Source organism: Lissotriton helveticus, chromosome 6 (assembly GCF_964261635.1).
Source record: "Lissotriton helveticus chromosome 6, aLisHel1.1, whole genome shotgun sequence".
NCBI lineage: Eukaryota > Metazoa > Chordata > Amphibia > Caudata > Salamandridae > Lissotriton > Lissotriton helveticus.
In genome coordinates, this window is record NC_136067.1 from 136,834,445 (window position 1) to 136,861,063 (window position 26,619).

Consider the following 26,619-nt stretch of genomic DNA (forward strand, 5'->3'; position numbering starts at 1 on the left):
GAGTCCGCGCTATATAATATTGCAAGGAAAAATAAAGTAGGGAAACTCGAGTTCACACACTACTGAACGCGCACTCTTAAGTGCATCAGCAGTGCACTGTGAATCGTAGCGTTTCACAGGCCTGTCACAGATAAGAAATGCTATCAAAATGAAATCCTACAAAACAATATACAACTGGCCGGCAGCAATTCATACAACGTCGGGACGGGCTGCCAGTACATGAATAAAACAGAAGGACCTCCCTCTGGAACACTTACTCCCTGTGTATCATACCCTACACGTACAAACATACTCAAATCTCTTCAGCAGAGTGGCCGATTGAATCTAAAAATGAAAAACAAGAGAAATAACCTAAAGGTACCAATGCCATTCCAAAGGGAAGACTTTCTCAAAGGACTACATCCATATAATATGACCGCATTAGATGCAGTAGTACCTGTTACCGGCTCCTGAATGAAACGGAAGGGCAGCGGGGCTCGGTAGCGTGGCAATTATATGGATGCATTGGACAGCGTGCACGCGTCGCAAGCGTATGGGAAAGACGCTAGATGCCTGCATATTATGTTATACGGGCCTCGTTCACTTTGATCAAAGAGAGCTCTGTTAGTCGATACGAGGTCGATAAAGGCGCTATACAGTCACAGATCCAAAAACATGAGATCATGGGCGCTTGACACCAATTCTAATAAAAATATTAATAACAACTTGGCCACCTATGAAATTTTGTATTGGAGGAGGAGAGTTGGAATAAAGTTAAATGCTATGAACATTGTATTGGGGGAAACCGACTACATCGTTTCCCTGACACCATGAAAAACGGCATTAAGAGGCAGCAGATAATTTGTGAGATAAAATGCCTGGCCAGCAGCATAAACTTGCCAGCGCACAATCTAAATAAGGTTGATGCATGTCACAAGAATTTATTAAGATTGAGTGAATGCTTAATGGAACCATAGTATATACAAAAATGCTTCGTCACAAGGCTTTGTACATGTCAGCCCAATGTCTTGATGGAGACAGGCCATATCTAAGTTGATATGTAAACCATTCCGTACACGTCTAAGTTGGCTTGAAAAACATTACATACATGTAATACTGGTAGAGTGTGTTCCTAGTTACAGCGGAGGGAAGAAAACTGAGAAACATCATCGTGTACCTGTAAATACATTATATGGAAACATGGTAGCACATTGCCTTATTGCTAGTTGATCTAATGCAGGTAGGTATACCAAGAACAATTGTGTGGGCATTGTTATTACAGAGTTTACGTATCACTGCTGTAGTATCTGGTGGTACATGATAGCAGAGCAAGTAAAATACATGAGAGTCATTCATTACTCAGACATAATAGGTGTGCATTTGTGGCATCTAGTTCATTCAGGCCACTCTGGACAGTGTCCATGGTGTGCATCCATTTGCACTCCCGTACATTGAGAACCGAAGTGAGATCACCTCCTCTGACACCCAGGGTGACCTTCTCTAGTACCACCCACTTTATTGATTCGGGTTGATGGCCTAGTGCCTGGAAGTGATGTACCAAGGGTGCCTCAGCAATACTACACTTAATCCAACTACAATCCTGCAAGATCTGTGCCTTAACCTTTTGTTGTGTTTGGTCAATAAGGATCTTTTCACAGGGGCATAGAATCGCATAAATTATGTCTGAAGTATTGCATTTCCTGTGTACTTGTAAGTCGACTTTGTGTTGTTTATAGCAAAGCTGTTTTGTTTCAATGGTCCATTTACAGGCTTTGCACTTGCCACACTCATTGTGGCAGTCAATCTCCGGTAGGCGTTACATTGTTTGAATTGTGGGTTGAGGAGGTACTTCCAAGAGTTATCTTACAACATAGTCCCTAACGTTCTTGCCTTATTTGAAAGAGTGCATCGGAGGGTTTCGTATCTCCAGATCATCAGAGATGACTTTCCAATGCCTGTTGAATATTTGCTTTATTTCATTGCTACGAGTGCTGTAGGTTGTAACACATATCATCCTAACCAAGGCATCCATTGGGCATTGTTTATGCGTCAGCAGGGATTCCCTAGGGTTAAACCAAGCTCTCTTCCTAGCGCGCGTAACCATCCTTTTCTGGTTACCAAGTTCCACAAGTCGATTGATGAAGTCATCAGATTCATTGAAGTAATCTTTCTTGTGGGAGCAGTTTCTCCTGATCCTCAGGAACTGGCCAAAGGGCAGATTATCCCGTAGGCCCCTCAGATGATGACTCCCATATCCCAGCAACGTGTTCCTCTCCCTTGGTTTTCAACTTTGATGGAGACGTCCGGAAAGTCGATTGTGTATTTGTTCCAAAGAATGGTGAACTTGATATCATTTGATTTCTCATTGATCCAATCAAAAAATGTTTGTGAGCAAGAATATCGGGACAAGAATATTGATTTTAATATTGTTGTTAATAACTTACAATTTTATTATTTGCGTGTGTTTTAATATATATGTTAATAGTTTATGTTTTAAAATGTTTGTATGAAGATTGTTAGATTTTTTAATATGGTTTGTAAATTAATAGTAGTTTTTAAATTTAATGTAATATTTTTTTATTTAGCGTAGCTGTTTGTGAAGTTTATAGGGGAATAGGGTGGCAAGTAAATTAATTAAATATAATTAATAAAAGTTTAGAGTTAATATTAATTATTTATTTGAAAATCATTTATCTTAACTTTTATAATTAATATTTTTTTAGTTAAGTTTCAGGTAAGAGTGGTGGGTTTTGTAGGGGTACAGGGTGGGAAGTAAATTAATTATATTCAATAATACATATTTTTTAAATAATATCAATAATTTAATTGATAATTATTTATGTTAATTTTATAATCAATATTTTTTGTTTTTAGGTTTTAATTGTGGGTTTTGGGTTTTGTAGGAGTAAAGGGTGGGAAGTAAAGTATTTATAATTAATTTATAAATATTAATTATTTAAATTATAATTAATTATGTAAATAGTCTAATGTTTTTTTAAACTTGAGGTGTGGGCTCTGTGTTTTGTAGGGGTGTGGTGGTTAGTTTATTAATTATAATTATTTAATAATTTGTTTTTTTATTATTAATAATTATTAATTATGTATGTTATTTGTATAAATATTTTTTTAAGTTAGATTTAACATGCAGGTCGTGGGTTTTGTATGGGTATTGGGTGGGAAGTGAATTAATTATAATTATATATACATTATTTACTATTAGTAATTATTTGATTGATAATTAATTATGTACGTTTTGTAAAATAAATTTTTTGGGGGTATTTGTGTTGTTCGTATGGGTAAAAGATGAGTAGGAAATTATAATAATGATAAATAAAGGTCATTTTTAATAAAAGTTTAAATGATGATCAATTATGTAAACATGTAATTAAAACATTGCCTAGGGTACATGTGTGAGTTGTATTTGTAGGGGTGAAGGGTGGGAAGTTAATTAAATATATTTAATATATTTATTATTTAATTAGTAATATTCATTGTTTTATTGATTATTAATTATGTACATTCTTTAAATAATGTTTTAAAAAATGTATATATTACGTGTGTGTTGTTTGATTTGTACAGATAAAGGGTGGGAATGTAATTAAATGTCATTGTTTTATTCGCAGTAGTTATTTACCATTAAGATTGTAATAGATATATACTTATGTAACGTGTAAATATTATAAATATTATAAATTTAAATATATATTTTTAGATGTGTATGTGTAGCTTGTAGATGTATAGGGTAGGAATTTATGTAAGTAATAGCATTACTTTAAAAAAGTAATATATTACTGTATGTGTTAATTGTGTTATGCTTTCTAATTGTAAATACTATTGTATTCATTAGTTCTTATTATCTTGAAAATAGATTTTGGTATTTTAATAAAAATAATATTTGTATTAATTTATTAGGGGGTCGATTTCGATACGAGAAAAAAACATTCCGTACGATTTGTATCCGGAGGCCTCTCCGTACGAATCGTACCCGTCTGTCCGAGTCGCGAAGTACGATCCGTATTCTGTGAATCCGTCCGAATCGTCGCGATCTGTACGTATTGCAAGCCTGAAACCGTGAACCGTACGACTCGTACACATACCATACGACTCGTACACATGCCGTACGACCCGACGACCCGACGAGCCGTACACCCATCGTACAATGGGGGTACGGCTCGTACACCGATCTTACAATGGGGGTACGGCTCGTACACCGATCGTACATGGGGTACGGCTCGTACACCGATCGTACAATGGGCGTACGGCTCGTACACCGATCGTACATGGGGTGCGGCTCGTACACCGATCGTACAATGGGGTACAGCTCGTACACCGATCGTATAATGAGGGTACGGCTCGTACACCACATGATCGCAGGGGTACGGTGCGTACACCTGCGATCATGGGGGGTACCTACCGTACCCGGGGGGGCCGTTCCGTACCTGTTTCGGCGCGAACTCTGCTTTTACGGCTGTTTTCAGCTCCCGTAGAAAAAGGGTCATGTGGTGCGTACCTGACACGTATCGTACTTGCTGGGTCGTAAAAACCAGCCGCGAACCGTAAAGATGTCGCGTACAGCGGGTTCCGAGGGAGAATCGTACGGAGATTAGAGTCGTATGGTGTCTTGTACGACTCGTACGGAGTACGGCTCCTGGTACGAATCGTACTTCGTCGTACGTACGGGACGTTTATAGGTACGATTCGTACGGGGAAAAAAGCGCTCCGTACGACGATTCGGAGCACTTTTTACCAGATCGGAATCGACCCCTATATGTATTGAACATTGTAATAAACACGTAATTCTTCTTCAAAAACTCCGATTCTTCCAAAATGACTTACAAAGATTAATTAAAACATTATCATGCAAACTGTAAACGTGCCAAGGCCTCTTACATTACCTCTACAATCACTTCAGCGCAGAATTGTCCTCGGACTCTTTTTGCCACTGTCAAAAAACTTACAGGTGTTGATACCATTCCTGCGCTGCCGGCTTTAGATGGTATACATTGCAACGCTATTGCAGATTTTTTTATATCTAAGGTTGAGGGCATCCATCAATCCTTGGCCTCCCTTTCACTACCAACTGATTTCTCTTTATCTGGTCATTGTTGCAATGTTTCCGTCCCTTCCACTGAGTTCCTTTACAACTGGAAACCATTTGATGATGTATCCTTCCTGTTGTGCTTAAAAAGCATTAGGTCGGGCTCTCCTCGGGACCCTGTCCCTATGAAGATATTGAAACTACTTGACCTAGAACCACGGAGATTCCTAATGAGGTTACTTAACATCTCCCTTAGTGAATCTCGGGTTGAACAGGACTGGAAACATGCCATGGTCGTTCCTTTACTAAAAAAATCCGGTGCGGACATCACTAATCTTGCCAACTTTAGGCCTATATCCCTGCTGCCAGCATGCTCTAAAATACTGGAACGTCATGTTAATATCCAGCTAAATGATTTTGTTGAAAAAACGGGATATCTTCATCCATCCCAATCAGGCTTTCGCGCTAATTATTCCACCGAATCCGCACTCCTTGGGGTGATCGAGCGACTCCGACACGGTATTGATAGCGGTGAGACCTTTGCGCTTATCCTTCTGGATTTAAGCGCGGCTTTCGATACCGTGTCTCATTCCATTCTACTGGAGTCCCTCTGCTCCCTTGGTGTTGCTGGACCAGCGCTTGCCTGGGTGGCCTCATTCCTTAATGAGCGCACATTTCAGGTTTTTTCAAACAAAGCTGAATCGGCGATCCATTCATCTGCTCACGGCGTCCCTCAAGGGTCTATATTGAGCCCTTTGTTGTTCAATATTTACATCAGACCACTTGCTTCTATCGCAGAGGACGCCGGTCTGTCTATATATTCATATGCAGATGACACGCAGATTGTGTTTTCTCTGTCTGGCAGCAGGGCTCAGGACATCTCTGCCCTAAAAATTGGCCTTTCTCGCGTTGCGGCTTGGATGCAAGTCAATCTGCTAAAGCTCAACGGAGAAAAGACTGAGGTTATCATACTAGGCAAACATAAAGATCTGTGGGGCTCTAGACACTGGCCCAGTGAAATGGGTCCGTTACCTATCCCCGTGCCAGTTGCTCGTAACCTCGGTTTCCTGATCGACGAAAAACTCTCGATGAGACAGCAGGCAACTAAGGTTGCTGCAATCTGCTTTAACACCTTACGCTGGTTGCAGAAGATCATATGGATGTTGCCTGAGTCTACTCGAAGAATTGTCGTGCAGGCCCTTGTGATGTCCCGTATCGACTATGGCAATGTGCTTTATCTAGGAGCTGATAAAGCTACAATGAATAAACTCCAGGTTGTACAGAACTCAGCTGCCCGCCTTTTGTGCAATGTTCCGCGGAGAATGTCTGCAATGCAAGCCTTGCGTGACCTTCATTGGTTAAAAATCCCTGATCGTGTGGTTTTCAAAACCTTATGTCTTTTGTTTAAGATTCGTCAGGGTTCTGCCCCTATCTACTTGCAAAATCTTGTCCAGCCATATCAGCCTAGTCGCTCTCTCAGGTCAGCAAACAATGCCAACTTTGTAGTTCCAAGAATCCGACTGGCAAAAATGGGTGGTCGCTCATTTGCACACTTGGGACCAAAGATGTGGAATGCTCTCCCGTTGGCGCTAAAAACTGAAACCAACCTTTTGGTTTTCCGTAAAAAACTGAAAACTTTTCTGTTCTAGTTTGACTCTGTTCTTCTTTTCCTCTGTTTAGCAATTGCTTGTTTCTTCTTTAGTCTGTCCCTGGCGCCGGGAAACCCATTACGGGTAGCTGTGCGCAATATAAATTTAATAAAAAAAATAAATAAAAATAAATAAATAAATAAATAAAAAAAATGTAAAAAATATAAATTATATATTTAAATTTATATATATTTTTTGTTATTTACTATATTTTTGAAATTATTTATTTCACTTGAGGTGAAATAGTCTGTTTCTAATGCCGCATAGAGTGCAGTGGCAGTAGTGAATTATACCTCTCTGTGATCCAACACTTTCCCTACTGTTGCATTGACCAGAGTGGGAATAGTACATTTTACCCCTACGCAATCCAACAGTTTCCCTATTGTTATATTGAATATAGTGGGAAAAGTAAATTTTACCCTTCTGCAATCCAACACTTTCACTACCGTTGCACTGACTAGAGGGCGAATAGTACATTTTAATCCTCCAAAATCCAACACTTTACCTACTGTTTTACTGACTGGAGTGGGATGATAAATTTGACCCCTCTGACATTCAGCACTTTTCCTACTGTTGCACTGGCTGTAGAGGGACCTGTACATTTTACACCTCCTGAGTTCAACACTTTGGGGCTGATTACGATGTCAGTGGGTCCGGCACAGACGGCAAGTCGGTGTTGGACCCACCAACATCTGCTTCTGCAGGCCGCCCGCCACATTACTATGCAGCAGGCGGAAGGACCGTCTGCAGCATTTCCGATTGGCACAAGGAGCCCGACCGTAATACAACATTATCCCTAAATGACGGCAGTTCTGCCGTCAGGATTATGATGTCGGTTTCCGACAGCCATTCCATGTCGGCCTTCCCCTAAACATCTTTGCTCCGTGAGGTGCCTGCCACACAGTGCAGGGATGTTACAAACATCCATTTCAATATGACATCTTGTGCTGGGTGCTTTTTCCACCCGCCTCACAAGTTGCCATGATGAAATGGATGTTTCTAACCACCCTACGTGCAGTTGCATTCAAATTGGGATTTTGGGCGGTTCCAGGCCGATATGGGGCATCCCAATGAGATCGTAATTAGGTTCTTTGTCCACTATTTATAAGTTGTAGTGGGAATAGGGCATGTATTCTTTTTAAAATTTTGTAGTTTACTTTACATTGTTTACATGTATATTAATATGTTTTTGCTTATTTAAAATTATTATATTTATACTCATTCATGTTTTTAATATTTATTTGATTTTTAGTAATTTATACATTTGTATTTTGTTTGAGTTTTTTATTTTAATGGTTTGTGTTTTAAATTTTTATGTTATTGGATATATGATATAGATGTATTTTTTATGGTATTACATTAAAAAAATTATAAAAACATATTAAATAAAAAATATTAAGGGGGTCATTAGGATGACAGGCAGACTTAGTCCTCCCGCCATCCTATCGGGTATTGGAACCACCCGCCATAAGGGCGGGGGTCCCGTGGGGGATATTAGGATGCGCCCACCACTGTGGCAGGCGCATCCTGCATTGTTAGCATTGTGGCGAGCGGTGCTCTCATCACTTGCACGCCATAATGCTAGAAATGGACAAATGCATTTGCATTAACAAAGCGGCAGGCACCGTGCGGTGCCTGCCGCTTTGTTAATGCAAATGCTTGGGGGTACCACAGGTACCCCCCGCGTGCACCCCCCACCTCTCCTTCACTCTGGGGCCCGCAGGTGGCCCCCAGAGTGAAGACCGCATGCGCCACGGAAAGGCATCCAACTAAGCCCATGGTAATATGGCTGGCGGTGTCTAATAGACACCGCCTCCATATTAAACCTTTTCCGCCTCAGCCGCAAAGCGACCGTGGCGGAAAAGCGGCAGACGGTCTTTCCGTCTGCCGCGGTCCCCTGCTCCATACTAATATGGCGGGGGGTCATTTATGTGAGGATGGCGGACGGATTGCCCCCGGCTGGCCGGCGGTGGCTACCTCCAGCCTGGTGGGGGCAATCAGCCCGCCATCCGACAAACTGCAGGACCTAATAAAGAGTTGCCCACCAACACTAATGTGGCTCAGGGTGGATCTCTGCCTGTTCTGAATGCAGCCTCAGATGTGTGACTGTGGGCTGTGCTGCAGAAACATCCCATGACACTCCTGGACAGAGTCAATGTCTCAGCAGTTGCCATTTTATGTTGCTGATATAGCTGTGTGGATGGGTCAACACAGTGTGGAGATTGGTCCCAGCAATACCTTTTCCTAGCACGCATGGTCATCTCTGTTGGAAAGCAAGCACCACTGCGAATTCAAACCACCGATCCAACGGCCAGACTCTGCCTCATCTGGGAAGTCCCGCCCACCCCTCGAGTGATCAAAACTGGTAAAGGACTAGCAAAATAACTCCAACTCAGCCCTTGACAGCAAAAGAGACAATTACAGCGAAGACGTCTAAGACCGTCCCCCAAATCAAGATGGCGGAAACTCCACATAAAACCGCAGCGGAAAAACAACCTGACTGAACACGGCGGAATCCACACAGCGAACATAGGTGACATAGCAGAGATACCCACCGCAAGCTGACCACCACCATGGACCCAGCGCTACACGCTTTCCCGATGCTCTTCGCGATCCACCACGTCCTAGTCATGGCCCACTATGGACGACGACGCAGGTAAGGCACAAACCATTGGCTGTCTGGAGGGGAATACCAGCAAGGGACGTGACGTAGGGAGGGGGAGTGTCATGTTACCGAAACCTCTGATGAGAAGCATATACGAATACACATTTGTAGTACGCAAGCAGGAATGACAACGACAGACCACGAGACTTGATAGACTACCTTTATTGTACAAAATAGGGGAATAATCACAGTGTATGCGTGAGCATGGGCAAAGTGGGCACCAGAGCAGCGACATCATAGGCAGGTAACGAGAGGGCAGAATGCAGTATCAGAGCATCAACAGGGCATTGTAGAGTACAGAGCAGGTACATCATAGGCAGGTAACGAGAGGGCAGAATGCAGTATCAGAGCACCAACAGGGCAGTGTGGCCAACAGAGCAGGTACATCAGAGGCAGGTAATGAGAGGGCAGTATGCAGTATCAGAGCATCAACAGGGCAATGCGCAGTACAGAGCAGGTACATCATAGGCAGGTAACGAGAGGGCAGAATGCAGTATCAGAGCACCAACAGGGCAGTGTGGCCAACAGAGCAGGTACATCAGAGGCAACATATGAGAGGGGCAAAGTGCATCAACAGTCCATTGCACAGAACAGCTCCATCAGAGGCAGCACGTGAGAGGGGCCAAGTGCATCAACAGTCCATTGCACAGAACAGCTCCATCAGAGGCAGCACGTGAGAGGGGCCAAGTGCATCAACAGTCCATTGCACAGAACAGCTCCATCAGAGGCAGCACGTGAGAGGGGCCAAGTGCATCAACAGTCCATTGCACAGAACAGCTCCATCAGAGGCAGCACGTGAGAGGGGCCAAGTGCATCAACAGTCCATTGCACAGAACAGCTCCATCAGAGGCAGCACGTGAGAGTGCAGAATGCAGTAACAGAGCATCAACAGGGCAGTGTGGCCAACAGAGCAGGTACATCAGAGGCAACATATGAGAGGGGCAAAGTGCATCAACAGTCCATTGCACAGAACAGCTCCATCAGAGGCAGCACGTGAGAGTGCAGAATGCAGTAACAGAGCATCAACAGGGCAATGCGCAGTACAGAGCAGGTACATCATAGGCAGGTAACGAGAGGGCAGTATGCAGTATCAGAGCATCAACAGGGCATTGTAGAGTACAGAGCAGGAACATCATAGGCTGCACAAGTACGTGTCCCTACCAACCCGTCACAGGAACCACAAGAGTGCCACGCAGTTCTCAATGGACACACCATGTGAAATAACATTTGAGTGAAGTGTTCAGCACCTCACATCACAGAATCAGGGGGACTGCGTGAACTACCTGCCTCGGACACACTGGCAGCACCAGCAACAGGAGTGTGAGACACAGCCACAGCCTGAGTGACACACACATGGGCCACGGACCCAGACACACTGGCAGCACCAGCAACAGGAGTGTGAGACACAGCCACAGCCCGAGTGACACACACATGGGCCACGGACCCAGACACACTGGCAGCACCAGCAACAGGAGTGTGAGACACAGCCACAGCCCGAGTGACACACACATGGGCCACGGACCCAGACACACTGGCAGCACCAGCAACAGGAGTGTGAGACACAGCCACAGCCCGAGTGACACACACATGGGCCACGGACCCAGACACACTGGCAGCACCAGCAACAGGAGTGTGAGACACAGCCACAGATGTAGTCACTGACACGTGAGCCACTGACCCAGACAGACTGCCAGCACCAGAAACAGGAGTGTGCAACACAGCCACAGATCTTCTAACTGACACGTGAGCCATAGACCCAGATACACTGCCAGGACCTGCAACAGGAGAGGGCACAACTGACACTGTGCCACCATCTGATACATGAGAGTCAACTGCACCAGCGCCACTGGGACAACTGAAATGATGAGCCACAGGGCTGTATGGGCCTGGAGGCAGGGTGGGCCTGGGAGCTGGGGATAGCTGACCTAGAGCCAAATCGGGGTTGGCAGGTGTCAATGGTGTGTGTCTGCGTTTCTTAGGGATGTGTGTCTGCACCCTGGACAGGACAGGACTGCCAAGTGGTGGGGACGCCAAACAATCACCACCCACCATAGGTGGAGCATCTGCTGCCGGGGATCTGGTTTCTGGGGACGTGCTGGAGCCTGCTTGTCGTTTGCTCTGTGCCTGCCGCCTGGACTCGGAATCATGTGTAATGGGGGATGCAACAACAGGGGACACCCTCCTCTGCTTCTGACTGGCCTGGATGGGAGTGGAGGTATGGGGGGACTCCGCGGCGGAGACATCAGTTTGGCGTTTAGTAGAAAACATCAGCCTCAGTGCAGCCAGGGGTGAAGTATGCCTGTCCTTGATTGCGCCATTGTCCATGCTAGATGCCTTGTCCGTAGGATGTGCCTTATCCTTAGGTGGAGTGTTGTCTCTGGATGTAGCCTGTGCCCTGGTCGCCGCCCTGTTCCTGCCAGCAGACTTGTCGTCTGTGGTGCACCTGTCTCCAGTAGACACCTGCTCTCTGTGTGTGTCCCTGCCCTTGGGAGATGGACCTTGCTTTGCTGTGGGCCTGCCCTTGGGAGTCTCCCTGCTCTTAGGAGGTGCCTTTGTCTTGTCACTGTCCCTGGGAGTGTCCCTTTCCTCTGCTGTGGGCCTGCCCTTGGGAGTCTCCCTGCTCTTAGGAGGTGCCTTTGTCTTGTCACTGTCCCTGGGAGTGTCCCTTTCCTCTGCTGTGGGCCTGCCCTTGGGAGTCTCCCTGCTCTTAGGAGGTGCCGTTGTCTTGTCACTGTCCCTGGGAGTGTCCCTTTCCTCTGCTGTGGGCCTGCCCTTGGGAGTCTCCCTGCTCTTAGGAGGTGCCTTTGTCTTGTCACTGTCCCTGGGAGTGTCCCTTTCCTCTGCTGTGGGCCTGCCCTTGGGAGTCTCCCAGCTCTTAGTAGGTGCCTTTGTCTTCTGACTGGCCTTGTCCAAGGTACAGTCCATGGACATGTGAGTATCCCTTGCCTTGGGAGTACCTTTTGTGTTGAATGCCTGTGTAGCTCCTGAAGGCATGTCCCCCAACAACACTTGCGGATCCTGTGTGTGTACTCCAGTGTATCTGACGTTGTCTAATTGAACAGATTTAGCTGATCTAGGGGATGGGGTCTGTGCCCTGCGTGCCCTGACGTGCTGTCTGACGCTGCTTCTAGTGCAATAACCTGTATTTGAGTCCTGCTCAGAATATTCACTACCCCCTGAGACATCCAGTGGTGTAGATGGGGAAACCGAAGTAGCACCCTGTTCATGCGACTGTACTATTGCAGACGACACACTGCTTGCCAATGACTGCACTGTCCTGTGTAGACCTGCAAGATCGCCATGCATCCCTTCCATGAAAGCCACCACCTGCCCCAACTTCCTATCATGGTCCTGGAAAGCATTTGTCATATTGGTCTGCCCCACACACAGCTGTCGCAGCAGATCAACGGCCTCAGCACACAGTGCATTTTGGCTCACCGTGGCAGGGGCAGCGGTGCCTGCACCGAACGCCACTCTGCTCCCCCTACTCCTCCGGCCACGAACAGTACATGGTGCAGTTTGTGGAAGTGTGGGCCCTGTGTGCTTACTTCCGACAGAAGGTGAAGAGTGCCCACTCCCAGTCTGTGACAACAGTGCAGGCTCACCAAGAGTGTCCGACGAGGAGGACGATGGTGTCTCCACATGCGAGTCCTCAGGGACGGTCCTGTCCCCCTCTCCGGCGCTGGCCTCCTCTGTGTCAGTCTGCGTGTGTGCGAAGTCTGAGCCGGACTCATTTCCTCGACTACTCTCCGCCGTCTGTGGCTGGGTGTCCTCTGTCATACCTGAAATGCACATAAAAGATGTGTGAGTCATGGGCAGACTGACGTACAGAAGGAACAGGATTGCCAAATTACATAGCTGACAAAGATTTTGTAGCCCTCATCCTGCACATGGCCCACCTCTACCAGTCATCCTCACATTTCCTGCCATGGGGCCATGGACCACTAGGGGATGTGCCTCAACACTCAACTACTAAGCAAGTGGCGTGTCAACATGGCGGACCTGGATGTCAAATGAGAACCACCCAATGGGACCAAAATGGCATCACAGACATACATACGCAACACGGAACTCAATAGTGTGTCTGTGCACCAATACATGCATAGCACTCACAGGTTTCCTACACAGACAGTTTGCTCACCGCTAGTTTGCTGTTGATCGGCACTCAGACGTTCGGCCAGTTCAGGATGCGTCACTGCAATGATACGGTGCATGAGAGGGGTCATGGAGCGTCGGGCCAGACGGGGCGTCCTTGGAATCAGGCCCAGTGTTACTTCCGCTACATTCTTGCTTAGCCTGGAAATGTCGTCCCAGCGTTTGTGGCAGTGTGTATGTCGTCTGTTGCACACCCCCAATGCCCGTACTTCCCGTGCTATGCTCCTCCACAGGTCCTTGCGAAGGTGCAGCTTGACCTACCATGATGGGAGACAAAAGGGTTTCAGTCAGTGGACAGGTGGCCTGTCACACACATAGGGGCAAGACGTAACTGTCAGCAGCCATGCACAATCAGGAACATATGTTTAGCCCACACTACACAGCTAAGATAGAAATAGGCCTGATTATTTGGCCCCCTCATGCACACCAACATGTCCCACACTGCACTTACCACCCGTCCTGGTGCGCCGTAGAGGCGTCCATAGTTGCGGAGTACACCGTCCACGAGGACATCAAGCTCCGCGGCGGTGAAGGGTCGAGACCGGATCTCTTTGCCTCTCGACATGGCAAGATCACGGAGTATGGCACTACAGCAGCAGTCGGTGGTCAGCTCAGCAGCAGCAGCAGGTCGAGGTGATGGTCACAGGCAGCAGTCGGTGGTCAGCTCAGCAGCAGCAGCAGGTCGAGGTGAACAGGCAGCACTGGTCCCCAGGGTAGGAAGTGTCATTTTGCCCAACACACATATATAGGGCCCTCAGCACGTGTCAGTGGCATACGTCGCCAGCAATTGGTCAGCCCTGGAAGCGTGATCGTGAGATGGGCCAATTACTGGCCCTGTTGTTGCGGTGCCCAGCTTCCGCTACTTGCGATTGGCCATATGCGGCCAGCGTCCCTCTTCCCATTGGCTGCATGTGCGGGGACCGTCACGGGCACACATCGGCAACCGCACGTGCAAGCCTCAGGCACGGATGCTTCAGTTGCAACAATGTTCTATCACTGGCGCCTCCATGGCGGTGCACGTACTCAGCGGGGGAGGTGCAGGCCTATACACCCTTTAGATGTACTCAATGGACATGCCAGTTCATGACCCCCCTTTACAGTCACATTGCATCATCCACCGTACACCGGCCGGAGCGGCCGGGCCTAGGACGGCCGTGCCCGGCCATGAACACAACCGCCGTGCCCGGCCATGAACACAACCGCCGTGCCCGGCCATGAACACAACCGCCGTGGCCAGCCATGAACACAACCGCCGTGCCCGGCCATGAACACAACCGCCGTGCCCGGCCATGAACACAACCGCCGTGCCCGGCCATGTACACAACCGCCGTGGCCGGCCATGTACACAACCGCCGTGCCCGCCATGCGGTTGTGTTCATGGCCGGGCACGGCGGTTGTGTTCATGGCCGGGCACGGCCGTCCTAGGCCCGGCCGCTCCGGCCGGTGTACGGTGGATGATGCAATGTGACTGTAAGGGGGGTCATGAACTGGCATGTCCATTGAGTACATCCAAAGGGTGTATAGGCCTGCACCTCCCCCGCTGAGTACGTGCACCGCCATGGAGGCGCCAGTGATAGAACATTGTTGCAACTGAAGCATCCGTGCCTGAGGCTTGCACGTGCGGTTGCCGATGTGTGCCCGTGACGGTCCCCGCACATGCAGCCAATGGGAAGAGGGACGCTGGCCGCGTCTGGCCTTTGGGAAGTAGCGGAAGTTGAGCACCGCCATGGCGGCGCCAATTATGTTATCTTGTCAGACGCTGCACCGTGATGTGTTGTGTGCAGTTGCGTCATGAGGGATGTGAGCGTGATAGGGAAAGGTCATATGTCATACAATGTAGCATGTGTGTCCATGCAATGCCCATCGGTGGGCACACAATGGGCAACAGATGTGCATTTGTACGTGTTAACGTCGGGTGTGACCCTACATACGTTCTTACATCTTCACAACTACACAGTACATCACGGCTGTGTGCCCAAATTATGCATCTGTTGTCTGTGTCTTGTTCTGGCGAGGTGACTACAGTGGTGGTGGTACACATGCATTCCGTGTATGTGTTTTGTACGTTGTGTCACCATGCATGTAATTACCGTATGTACATCATTCTTGGTGTTGGCATGTGTGCTTGATGACATGGCGTGTGTATAATTATCGTTTGTGTGCATGCAGTTGCATGTGTGTCTGTGATGTGGCTACTAAACATTAGGGTGCAGACTGAAGTATTGTCAGTAAGGTTCACATGTGATGGAGTTGTACACGTATGCGTCGTTTGCAAGTTGACCTAAGTTACATCTCTCTCCCACACAGGAGGGCTACAAATGTGCATCGGCCATACACTGTGCTGGAGGATATGGTTGACGAGGAGGTGATTCGAAAATTCAGGCTGGATCGACGTCGGTTGCTGGAGCTTGTGGCTCAATTGTCTCCTCATCTGCAGCCACGTAGGACGTATCCTGGGTCGATTACACCCACTGCAATGGTCATGGCGGTACTCCATTTCTTTGCTACTGGCACATTTCAGTATACAGTTGGACATGCCGGGGGGATGTCACAGGCCATGTTCAGCACGGTTCTTCGGGATGTCTTAACAGCTATGATGCTGTACTACATCCATTTCCCACGTCCGGAAGAGTTGCCAGCTGTCAAAGCTGATTTCTATGCCCTGGGCCACATACCTCACGTTGTGGGCTCAATTGATGGCACACACATCGCAATCATTCCACCACGGGCACGGGAACAAGTGTTCAGGAATCGCAAACATTTCCATTCGCTGAACGTGCAGGTGGTGTGCCTGGCAAACAACATCATCTCACATGTGTGTGCAAGATTTCCTGGATCTGCACATGACGCCCACATCATGCGGAGCAGCAATGTCCCACGACTCATGGCTAATCTGCGACCCGGTCAAGCGTGGCTTGTTGGTGAGTGTGCAGTGGGGACTCTTGTGATCTCTGTGTTGCATGGGGTACCCACCATATCTTGTTGTGATGTTTGTCTCTGTCATCCCCCTACATAGGCGACTCGGCTTACCCAAACCGGCCCTGGCTCCTCAGTCCCCTACGTAATCCGAGAACAGCGGGTGAAATGCGATACAATGATGCACATGGAAGGACACGGAGAGTCATCGAACGTACCTTTGGACTGCTAAAGTCTCGGTTTCGGTGCCTCGATAAGACCGGAGGGGCCCTGCCTTACTCACCAGGAAAAGTATGCAGGATCGTGATTGCCTGCTGCATGCTCCACAACCTGGCAGTACGCAATGACATAGAACTGCTGTTGGACCCTGAAGACGAAGGAGTTCCTCGGCCTCCCATCCCACCCATGTCGACTGATGAGGATAGTGGTGAGGAGGAAGGTGTGGACCAGAGGCGCCAGCTCATAGATCGCTACTTCCCTTGAATGTGAGTTACTACCTCTAGTGGCGGTTGACAATGCCTCATGTATGTTTGCTGGTGTTGTGTGGATGTGGGGTTAATCAGCTGGGTGTTCTTGTTTGTGATGGTTGCTTATGTGTGTCTTCATTTCTTTGGACATACAAGTCTCCATGATGTGTGTGCTCTCATCCCATGCTTTTGTGATGGTTGTCGTTTGTGTAATGTTGCTGTGCATTGTGTTGTGATGTGTGTGAATCTGTTTCCTGACGTGTGTTTGCTGTCTCTGATTTTCTCTAGGTCACTCCCGCAGCGCCATGATCATGTACGACTGTCATCCCTGAACCTGTTTACGTCTGTTTCTGAAGGCAATCATGTGAATAAACATCATTGTGTGAGTAAGTGCTATTTATTTACAGGTTGTGCTTCTGTGCTGGTGAATATTTACAAGTAAGTGGGGTGGAGGGAGTTGGAGTTGAAGGTAATGGCAGATGAAATGTCCGTGCTGACACCACATTGGGGGGTGTCAGGGTAGTCCAGCAGACCAGTGGGAATGATTGTCTGTGGGACAGGATACTTAGCTGGGTGAATGTCTGGCACAGGCGGTGACATTGTCATGGTCGTCCCCTCTTGGAGCGTGTGGATGGCGCTCCAACACTGCTCTCAGCCACTTCCTGCCTCGGCCGGCCCCTCCGTCTCTGAGGTGGTACAGAGTCAGCTGGGAGGGCAGGTTGTTGAAGGGCCACATCCGTCGCCAGGGGCACAGGTGGTGGTGGCGGCGGTGGAGGCGGAGGTGACGGTGGCGGTGGAGGCGAAGGTGGCGGTGGAGGCGGAGGTGACGGTTGCGGTGGCGCTACGACACTTGGTGGAGGGGGGGGGGGTTGTTCCGGGCAACCCATTCCCTCCACATCGTTGCCTGCTGGCCCATGATCTGCAACATCTGGCCAAGGATGCCACAGATTTCGCGCTGGATGTTGTTGTTGTCCACCGAGTCCTGGTGCGCACGATCTGCGTTTGCCTGGGACCGGTCGTATGACGCCTGGCACCTGGCAAGGGCTTGTAGGGACTGTGCCACTGGCTGGGGTAGCTGTCCTTCCTCTGCACGGCGGTGTGTGGCTCGCCTGATTGGCTGATGTCCCGTTGCCTGTGGCCCACTCACCCTGCTTGTGTGTGGGGCCGATGGACCAGCGTTGTGTGCTGGGTTATGCTGGGTGGCACCGGCAGGAGTGGTGGTGCTGGTGGTGCTGGTGGTACTGGTGGTACTGGTGGTACTGGTGGTACTGGTGGTGGTGGGGACTGTGCAGATCACAGAGACAGGTGTCGCTGGTGTGACACTTGCGACGTTGGTCAGTCCCGGGAGTCCCTGTGAGCCAGATGGCCCTGGCTGCGTGCTTGGTCCCGCTCCATCCTCCGCACCGGAGCTGCCTGTGTCCTCGTCAGCAGAGAGTCCTGTAGGTGTGGGAGGCGAGGCTGGCGGCCGGGTACTGGTTTCCCCAGTCAGTTGACGATCACCTGAGGGACAAGATAGAGCTGGTCAGTGATGTGGACATTACATGGTTATGTAGATTTTTAGACATTTCTGTTTCCTGTCGCACACACCCCACCCTCCACCACCACCACCACCACCACCCTCCCCGTGAGCATGGGGGCCTGTTGGGAGTTGTAGTTTGGGCCTCTCACACACCCCGCCTTCCACCACCACCACCACCACCCTCCCCGTGTGCATGGGGGCCTGTTGGGAGTTGTAGTTTGGGCCTCTCACACACCCCGCCCTCCACCACCACCACCCTCCCCGTGTGCATGGGGGCCTGTTGGGAGTTGTAGTTTGGGCCTCTCACACACCCCAACCTCCACCACCACCACCACCCTCCCCGTGAGCATGGGGGCCTGTTGGGAGTTGTAGTTTGGGCCTCTCACACACCCCGCCCTCCACCACCACCACCACCACCCTCCCCGTGAGCATGGGGGCCTGTTGGGAGTTGTAGTTTGGGCCTCTCACACACCCCGCCCTCCACCACCACCACCACCACCCTCCCCGTGTGCATGGGGGCCTGTTGGGAGTTGTAGTTTGGGCCTCTCACACACCCCGCCCTCCACCACCACCACCACCACCACCCTCCCCGTGTGCATGGGGGCCTGTTGGGAGTTGTAGTTTGGGCCTCTCACACACCCCAACCTCCACCACCACCACCACCCTCCCCGTGAGCATGGGGGCCTGTTGGGAGTTGTAGTTTGGGCCTCTCACACACCCCGCCCTCCACCACCACCACCACCACCCTCCCCGTGAGCATGGGGGCCTGTTGGGAGTTGTAGTTTGGGCCTCTCACACACCCCGCCCTCCACCACCACCACCACCACCCTCCCCGTGTGCATGGGGGCCTGTTGGGAGTTGTAGTTTGGGCCTCTCACACACCCCGCCCTCCACCACCACCACCACCCACCCCGTGAGCATGGGGGCCTGTTGGGAGCCATGGACATGTTAGTGAGTTGGTGTCCAACCTGCATGGGTTGGGGCATAGGAGATGTTTCTTCTCAGTTGTGTTAGCCTGACCATGTCGTGCTGATCGTGGTGCTTGGTTTGTACTCACCAGTCTCTTCTCCTTCGTCAAGTCCGTCTAGGATCTCTGGGTGTAGTATCACCAGCACCTTCTCCTCCCAATCGGTGTAGGGTATGGGCTCCGGGGGTGTGCCACCGCCAGTATGATTGGCTCGGGCAAAGTTTTTGGCTCGGATGCCCTTGACCCTGGTCTTCAGGTCATGCCACCGCCTCTGGATGTCATGCTTCATCCTCGGCACAGTCCCCGAGGCATTCACCCGAGTGACGATCCTGTCCCACATGTGGTTCTTTTGCGCCACGGACGTCTGCTGGACTTGGGCCCCGAAGATGTGGGGCTCAACACGGAGTATTTCATCTACCATTACCCTCAACTCTGTCTCCGTGAATTTGGGTTTTTTTTTGGGTGCCATGGTGTGTGGTGCTCAGTGTGTGAGTTGAGTGAGTTGGGGGGTGCAGGTGTGTGGTGTGTGATGTGTAGGATTTGTGTGGTGGGTGTTTGTGTGGTGGGTGTGGTAGGGTGGTGGTTGTGTGTCTTCTATGTGAGTTTGCAGTATCTCGATTTTGGCCTCTTGCTAGCAGCAATGCTGTGATGCAAAGGATTGTGGTAGCGTGTGTGTGTCATTTTATAGTCGTGTCTCAATGGTTGTTGGCAGTCAGGTGGTAGGTGGGCGTGTTGACTAGTGTGCATTATTGGATAATTGGGACGTGTCATGGCGGCTTGTGCTTGATGTTGGGGGGGGGGGCCTTGTCAATGTTGGTATGTTTGCTTTGGACTAGCGGTAGGCTTCCTGACATTTGTTTGCCGCTAGGGATGTTGTGCGTGTTGGCCTTCCGCAGTGATGCTGTGGTTATCGTAGCATTCTTTCCGCCGCGGACGTGGATGGCTGTGAGTTCCGTGGACCGGGCGGATTAATCCTAATTGCGGCCACGGAGTATTCACAGGTATGGCGGTACATGTGTTATTTTCCGCGGTCATTTCCGTCCGCGGCAGTGGTTGTTCATTGGACTCCGTCCGCCGCGGACGGAGTTGGATGTGTTCCGTCCACCGCGGACGGTGTTGGTTATGATCCGTCCGCCGCGGTCGGAGTTTCGTGACATGAATATCCTAATCCCAAACGCGGAATCTCCGCGGCGCGGCCGGGAGTAAAATTTCCCCCACCATGGCGGACAGTAGCCATTTCCGTCCGCCATCCTAATCGACCCCATAGTGCGGTCGCATACTTCCATTTTTCTATGGAGTCAACCAGCCATAGCACAAACTCCCATAGAGAAATGGGAGAGTCTGTGTTCATCCCTGCACTGCGTGGCAGGTACCTCAGGGTGCCTGCCACATGGTGCAGGGATTAACAGGGGACACCTCAGCCCCCAACCGGAGGCTGCAAGTTGAAGGGGGCCCTGCCAATGTCGCTTTCTGACAGGTTTTCCATATCGGAAAGCCCGACAGGGAAAGCCAGCTAGAAACGGACATCATAATCCCTATGGCGGAAACGCTGTCCTAAGGGATTACGGGCAGGCCTCCACCTAGCTGACGGGTTTCTTGAGCTCATCGGAAGCCAGCCAGAATGACCGGCCGGATTCATTTTCGACTGCCTGCATCGTAATTCCTTGGTTAAAATTGAAACCGCGATGAGACTCGGAAAGCCTGCAAACATTTAGTCCACCATGATTTTTTGCTTTTGATCATCCGGTTTTTGGACCTTCACTATGGATAACTCTCACTACCTGAGTTTCACTCATGGTAATTTCATGGTAATTGGACTGTGCTTTTTGACCCCAGTGTCCACCTTTAAGATAAGGGCCCAAAGGAGCAACTAGGGTAACAGGTTCTGGGCTGGCTACACATGAACACATGCATGTGTGCACAGGCTGTGTGTGAGATACTAACTTCGGGCACAGTCAGGGAGCTGTGAACAGGTAACATGCCTGTGGCAGTTTTAAACTGCAGATTCGACATATCAAAATAACTCCTTTTTGAGAAGCCTAAATCTTCCTTTTAAATATTGGTCACCTCTAATTAGGCCAAGCTGCCCATAAGGGCAAGGTGCATGGTTTTTAAAGGTATGACATGTAAATGTTAATGCTGAACATGTCCTTAAAGTGGGATGTCCCCAAAAGCTATTTGTACTGCAGCATAGCAGACTGCTTCCATAGGGAAACATTGGGATACATTCTCACATTTAATATTTAATAAATGCTAAATTTGGATTGGTACCATCTAGAGAAATAATTCAAGGACTAATTGTTTTGGTTTTATTGTTATAGTTACACAAAATCCAATTAAATGGTGCAATTTAATTGTGTCTAGCTAATGAGCAAAAAGCACTTCTAAAAAGTTCCCATTTTCCTGCCAAAAGCTTAGTAGCTTTTAACTGTCACGTGATAGTCTCCCCTGTGAGTGGTGAGAAGTGGGTTGATCACAGACAGTGGACAAAGGGCCCTGGGTGGGGAGAGAAAGTTTTCCTTCTTAATAGGTTCCCTTCCTGCTGGTTGTGTGCAGTGACTGAATAACCTTCAAAGGGGCCTTCCCTGTCACAGTGGGCCAGCTCCCTGTATTGTACTTTTAGTCAAGCTGCCTCCAAATGCAGTGCAAGGGAAAAGGGTTCCAGAACCAGTTCGAACTGACCAAAAGAAAGGATTATCCAAGTATCATAGTGCCAAATCTGAGTGCGCACAGGAGCTCTGACCGGGGGAAAAAAAGGTCTGCTAAATTAGATTGTCCCTGAATGCTGTGCAGAAGTATTGGGGTAGGGAAGGAGGGATGATTTTGCATCCTAGGATATAAACCCTGACACAAGAGAGAAACAAAGAGCTAGACCCTGGACCTGGACGGCGACAACACCAGAAGTATGGATGCTGGAAAATGGCCTCTCAGTAGGGTCACCCCACACGTTTTGCCACCATCCTCTTTTTCTGACCTCATTTTTGTTGGCTTCAAGACTGTGCAATTTTCTACTGTTAACCAATGCTAAAGTGCTTTGATCTCTCCTTAAAATCATGATAACAATGGATCAGTTTCAATAGGCATATTCAATTTGCTTATAAGCCCCTAGAAAAAGTCACAACATGTGCCCAATGCCTTTAAATTAAATACTATTAGTGGCAGCACTGATTGTGCCACCCATTAAAGTAGACCATTAAGGATGTCTAAAACCACTCTGCCAGGAGGAAGAACTGCTGTGCTGAAGAACTGCTACTCTGCTTGAATGCTGCTCTGGAAGAACTGGTTCCTTTCTATGTTGTCCTGCTGCTCGCTCTTACTGCATAAAGACTGGACCTCCATGACTTGAAACCAGAGTGTCTCCAAGTGCTAGCTGACTAGCGTCTTGGTCTGAAGTCTCAGGGACATAACAAACTTCCACTCCTGCTCCTGCATCTTGACCATTGGAAGTGGGCCTAAGGTGCTTGCTCCAGCAGAACAAACGCATCCTCTTCTGCAAGAACAGAATCAACGTACCGTGGCTGTTGCGGTAACAGGACCAGCGCATCACACTCGGATCCAGTGCATCACCATCAGAACCACTGCATCACCACCATTACAGGGAGATGATAAACACATCCCCTCGCCCTTGTGTGGAGAAACCCAGTGCATCAGGTTCTGAAACATTGCATCTCAGAACCAGTGCATCATGTTCGGAACTGGCTCATCGCCTTCATTTTGTGGAGAAAATCAATCCATCATCATCTCAATTGATGGATCGACGCCCATGCATCGCTCAGCTGCACCCTGCATCTTCAAAGTTGCGACCAGGATCAAGGTACTTTTTTTCATTGGATGTTACATGGTCCTTGTATCTGGCCTGTGCTCCATTGAGGTCAGCCTGACCTTTTGACTTTGTCCTAGTCTGGTGCGACCAGCTATCCCAAATGGGTGCTTATTGCTTCTAAGTGCTATTTTTGTTGTTTTGGACTTGTTTTATTTATTAAATTAAGAGCATTTTCCTTACCTTAGTGTGGAATCTTTCTGTGTGGTGTTTTCACTGTTTTACCATTTGGAGTGTTACGCAAATACGTTACATATTACTTCTTAAGTTAAGCCAGGCAGCTCCTTTCTAAGCTACCAGAGGGCGAGCACAAGTTAATTTAGTTTTTTTTCTGCAGATTTGTATTGTGCGAACCCGACCCGAAGGTATTGGAGCGCTTTGCATGAGCACCAGTGATGTTGCACAAGGACACATTCATTTTTGGTAGGCATGGGGAGATTAAGTGATTTGCCCAGAATCACAGGAACTTGAGCCGATGCTGAGACTCAAACCTGGTTCCCTAGCTCCAAAGTCGGCAGCTGTAGCCATAAGGCTACATCCTCTCCCCTCTTGTTTGTTACTTACCCTGACTAGGATCGTGGTTACTGTTTGACCAGGGCCTCCAACCAGAATCCCAATTTCTAACAATGGACAGCTGCAAACACAAGCCACCTAATGCCACCAGAGGACTAGTTGGCAAAAGACTTACATTACACTGCCCCCCCAGGTCCCCTGAAAAACACATAGGAGGCCATGGGGCTTGTGGAGGGCAAACCAGAGGAGAAGGGGGGTACAGGGAGCCAGTGAAACCAACTTCCAGCAAAGTCCTACTTTTTAGAGGCCAGAGGGCCTGCAAAAATTGCTTCTGGTGGCTAGAGGCAAATATCTTCAAAATCCACCCAACAGGACCCAAGTTATGCACCTTAGAGGGCTGGCCACTTAAACATACCAGTGAGAGAAGATAAGAGTCTAGAACTCATGCCCTCATTTCATGAAAAGTCCCCAGGAAAGGGCCGGGCCCTTTGGGGTTGGTGGATCTATATAATTATTTGGGGTGCGGGACGAGCATATACCACCCCCCCATGTTAGAGGCTCTTTTAACTCCTGGAATACCAATCCCTGGAATCCCATTCCCCGGAGCCTGATGCAAAAGACAAAAGTGGACCTGCTGGTCCAGCAGTGCAACCTTCATTCTGCCTAGACAACTCCAACAGCTGAGGCAAAATCCCTGACATTGGGCATATTGTCACCCTGTGTCTGAGGGGGATGTATGACCACAGAGCCAATGTACTGACCCCCTTAAGAGCAGATAAGACCTGCTCCTGTCACGGTGGTAGCCAAATGGAGGGTGCCGACTCCCACGCAGCAGAGGAGCTAAGCGCGTGGAGCAGCCCGGGGGTCACGGTTGCCTTGTATCTCTCCCAGCAAGCCCAAACTTCAAAAAGGCATCAGGCTGTCAGAAGTGGGGCCACAGCACCCCACAACAAAAAGAAAATGCCCACCAAGGCTGCATACAACTATTAAAGCAGTGCGAGAGCCTCTGCCAGAATATTCACTGCTCATGCCAGGAGCACCCCATAATGCCCTGCAAGGGCTTGTTTTCCCATTTCTCTCTCCATGTGTGTGACCACCAACCTACTGCAACGTAGTGTGGGGGGTTGCAGGGAGTGCGACTGCCCCCCTTCCAGGAATGATTATTTAAAACGTAACCCTATGTGTGCGTGGCCTAAAAATAAAAAGCTCAAAAGACGCTTTAATTGTTTTTCAGCATTCCTGGAGCTGGGGCTTGAGGTTTTACAGCCCAGGAATGCAAGGATTCCTAATGATTGGTGCCTTGGCTACATTATGTGGTCGGAATTAGTAAAATAAAGACTCTAATAGATGTTTAATGTTGCTCGAAATACAAAGACTTTATTAACAATTGTTGCGGATGAATATTACAATGCATTTTGATAGTGATTGTATTTAAGCAATGGTAACTCATTACATTGATTGCTAACGTGGTTATTGTTCTTATAATGCTGTGACCCTTTGGAAAAACAAATAGACCTGATTTGTACAATGATGTGGTGACTCGTTACCAACACCTATAGGCTGGTTTTATTTAAAAATCCCATTTCATTGTGATGTTACATCTGATTTAGGTGAGCGGTATTGTGATGATGGGATCATGGCTCACTAGGGGTCAAATGTAATTTGAGAATGGCACTAGATGGATTTTCTTCTGCTCGATATAATTGTAAATTAATGCATAGAATTCAGCTGTGTGTGTAATGAATGTACTTTTCCCTTTTCAAAGAGAAAGCACTGACTGGATAATCAGTAATTGAGTGTTGCTATTAGGTGCCAGTGGATGGAGATCACTAGCCCACACCACCTCACATGAATAGGCCTTGGTCTGCTCTGCTTCACTACTCTGAGAGATTCAAGTGCTACTTGACTTGTCTATGTTCCCAGTGAGGAGACAATTTTGGACCTATTGCTTGTGCAGGCCTCACACTCTGTGTCACTAAAAACCCCTTTTTTACTTTGCTTTGAGAAGTACATTTTTCACATGGAAACTATAGAATTGTCATAATCATCCAGAAGAATTTAGTTGATGTCATGGTTTGTTGACCCTGAAGTTCTGGTGTAAAAAGAAACTCCAAGCTTTCTTGGCAATGCCAATTTTTCCATTACATATTATTTTTCCAATATTATTTGTCTAAACACTCACCTGTTGCAGAATTGGGTAAAACCTCGTAGCAGAAAAGACCTAACAGGTGCCAAAACAGAATTCTCCATGAAACCACAGACATTCATTGTCAAAGCTGATGGCTGTCAGACAACAGTGACAAGGATTGTGTCACACAAGGAGAGTGAGGCTGGAAAGTTGTACCCATGGTCTCTTTCTTCCAAATGCTGACCAGAGAAGAAGAAACAACATGATGTCCTTGCTGAGAAAGAGATGCTGGCAATCAAGGTTGCTTTCCAAAAATGGAGACTTGATTGCCTAGGATTTAAATGCACTGTCACTATGCAGGTTAATCACTGGCACCTGAAATTGGTAAGTTCAGCAAAAGAACAGTCAGGCAGGCAATTGAATTGAACACTTTTATTTAATGTGTACGAGTTTGTAATCGTAGTTGCCTAATGCTAAGGCAGATGCTATGCACAGACTCGGTGACCCAGGCCATGTTTTTTATAAGACCCACAAATTGCCCGTAGAACATGCCTAAAAGTACTGTTTTAGGTGTAATGCAGTCCAAGGAAGTTTTGCATCTAATTCGATGTGTAACTTAGCCAGACTTCCTTTAAAGCATCTGCCACAATTACATCACATGGTTAATCTCTGCTGGCTTTTTCATGTTGATAGAAATATTAAAACAAAAATGAAATTAGCATGCACAAAAGATTGTTTGCAAATTGTGAATGAGTCAAATAAACGTGTGTAGTCCCAGTCACCTCAGCATCATGTACTATCCC